We start from the raw sequence: 3131 nt of genomic DNA, 5'->3' as shown, positions 1-3131 counted from the left end.
GATTATGGAGGTCACGGATACCCGTATATAGGCGCAGTGTTGACACTTTTTTCCCACTTCGAGGAAGTGAAGAGTTGCGCTTGCCACAAATGAGCAATTCGTTGTTTTCTAACTAAAACTAATATTTGTTCTCCCACACTTTTTTTTCTGGGTGCCATTAGCTGCCACTGAAGTATTTAATTAGATATAAAGTTTTTTTTTCTATTCACAGCTTCTGTTTGAGCCAAGGCAGATAAAGAGAGCAATAAAAACATTGTTATGTTGATTTCCAGCAATACCACCAAAGCCTCTAGTCTCGATATTTAAATGTGTATGAATGTGAGAATATTTTATTAAAGGGATCCACAGACAAATCTAATAATCTGAGGGTTTTTTATACCTTTGTGCTAAATTTTAAACGTTTACCGAAGTAGAACAGGCTCAGAAAGACTCCAATATAGATGTTAGCATCTAGTTAGGGTTGCCACCTTTTCTGGAAAAAAATACTGGCCTTCCTATAATCACAAATACCTCTTAAGGAAGTAAGGGGTGCTGTAATTCCCAAAATAACTGACTGTATGCCACTACAAGGAATATAACCACAGGAGTCTTGTGCTGCTGGAGACGAGGGTTGATCTAGCTTTTGTAGGGCTCCATATCTACAAAAACAACCTGCTGCCCTCCCCTTAGAGTCCTGTGAGGAACCAATTAGTTAAACCCGACCCAAAACCAGGACCCTGTCCGAAGTGCTGTCATTGTTAACCAAAAGTGAAATCATTGTAAGTAGGCGTGATCAGAAAAAGAAAAAACTCGCTATTGAGAAGACCCGTGACCCGACCCGCAAACCTGGCGAACCACTGACCCACGTCTATACCCACTCCCGGTTTTTGCGGGTAACTGACCCGCTGCAGGACTCTACCTCCAGGTGTTATAAAACTACAACTCCTAGACTGCATAATAACATTCTTGAGTTGTCAGAGGATGTTGAATATTGTCATTCACGCACTGGAGTCTGCATGTTGAACAGTTCTGATGAAAATGTACTAACTGGGTTGTACATCTCATGCACAGGAGAAATACAACACACATTTCTGTACTATGCATACAGCTGCCATATGGCTTGCACCCTCTACAGACCGCTTTAAATATGACAGCATAGGTGATGTGAGAATGAGAAAAGCAGGTCTGAATTAAGATATAAAGTAGGCACTGGCAGCTCTGGGAGGGAAGTCACTCTATGCAAAACTGTTGATACATTAGTGGATACATTTCTTATCTTTCAGCAGAATCAGTAAAGTTTCATTAAAGGCAGCTTGTAGGATTCTACAAAATCTGATCCCCGTAGCTGTAATGTTAATAAAGATGGCGTATTTTGTATCACACATCTACATGTATTTCAATGAGGAATAAAGACAGTCAGGCTTCATCAGATTTCTCCGCATTTATAGATGCAGCATGCAGTGTTCGCATCAGGCAGGCATGTTGTGTGGGATGGCATGTAGGTTACTTATCAGATTTTTGTATCAGTCCTGTTATACAGTATTTTGACCCATGCGACTACTTCCAACATGTAGGATGTGATCTGTTGATCTGAGACCATCTTACAAAATCTCCTGTGTAGTTAAGTCCAAAAAGTGTTTGGAAGGTGAACAACCCCTTTTAAGGTAAACCACTCCTTTAATAGAACAGAAAGGGAACAATACAATAGAAAATAAATACTGGAAACCTGTTATCCAGTAAGCTCCTTCAGGCTATATTTTATTCAAAATTGTAAAGCATATTTCCTTTTTCTCTATAATAATAAAACAGTACCTTGTACTTGATCCCAACTAAGATATAATTAATCCGTATTGTAGGCAACACAATCCTATTGTGTTCAATTAGGGGGGTTATTTATCAAAGGTCGAATTTTAGAGTTTTTTATACCTTCAATGAGCTCACAACTCAAATGGTTTCTAATTTCAGAAAAAAATCGAATGGAAAAAAACCTCCATTCAGCGATTTCGGGTTAACAACTCAAAAACTCAAATTAAATGAATTTCCACGAAGAAAAAAAAAACTTTAATCGATGGAATTGATCCAATTTTTAGGGTAAAACCCTCTGCGGATCAATGTTCAATAAACGTTCTCTGGTTAAATTGCGAGAACCTCTGGTGCTCAATTATTGCGCCTAGCAATTGTAATAGCATTGTTACAGTTGCAGAATACCCTGCCTCCACACTGTTAAACCCCTGAAAATGAAGGTCTCATCCAGAGCAAAGTATTGGGGTAAGTTTAGTTTACATGAGAGAAATCCCCGGCACCATTTTGAGTATGGTTGCAACCACACTGGAGATAGCCACATGTAAGCAAAAGATAGCGGAGATAAATGTGGATACCGAGATCCTGGAGGACAAAATGGAGTGACTCCAAACCCCGTAGAAACAGAGCGACATTATGTGTGGCAGGGGACCTTCTCCCCCATCAAAAGGGTCTCGATTATCCCATTCTGTGGCCTGTGCAAATGTAGACACCAGGTGCCCTAGAGCAGGGCTGTCCAACTGGCGGCCTGCGACCCCCCCTTGTGTGCCCCCCCACATGAAAGTCTGCCTGCTGTGTCTGCTTACCATGTGTAACCTTTAAAAGGTATCACTACAGAGATTAACTGGCCCCTGCATTATTTAAACGTCAAATTCACAATGTAACCCCCTGTATTGTTCACACTTGTAACACCTCTATTGTTCACCCCCTAAAGCCCTGTACTGTTTACACCTGAGACCCAGACTGAAACTGCCCACATTGTTCACCTGTTACTCATACAAAATGCTGGAGGGGCACCAGCATTGTGTCACTGTATGTAGCACAGTATGAAGTGTTCATTTTAGACTGGTCCTGATAGGTTTCCCTGATAGCTACCAAATTCTCCACGAGTGCTATCCCTGGGTTCACTAGGAGTAATATAGTGCATATTACCCCTAGTGAACACGGGAATAGCACTCATGTAGCTGAGCTCTACCATTATGAGTGGGGAAAGATATCCCTTGCAGGGGAGAAGAATTTGATAGCAATCCTCCTTAAACCTGAAGAGGATGCCACTCCTGAAACTGACCCAGGATGGAAGTGTCCCAGTGTGAGTGTCCATGCCCATGCTGTGCAGTGCACAAAAGCATAAT

Source organism: Xenopus laevis, chromosome 7L (genome assembly GCF_017654675.1).
Source record: "Xenopus laevis strain J_2021 chromosome 7L, Xenopus_laevis_v10.1, whole genome shotgun sequence".
NCBI lineage: Eukaryota > Metazoa > Chordata > Amphibia > Anura > Pipidae > Xenopus > Xenopus laevis.
This window is presented reverse-complemented; position numbering follows the sequence as displayed.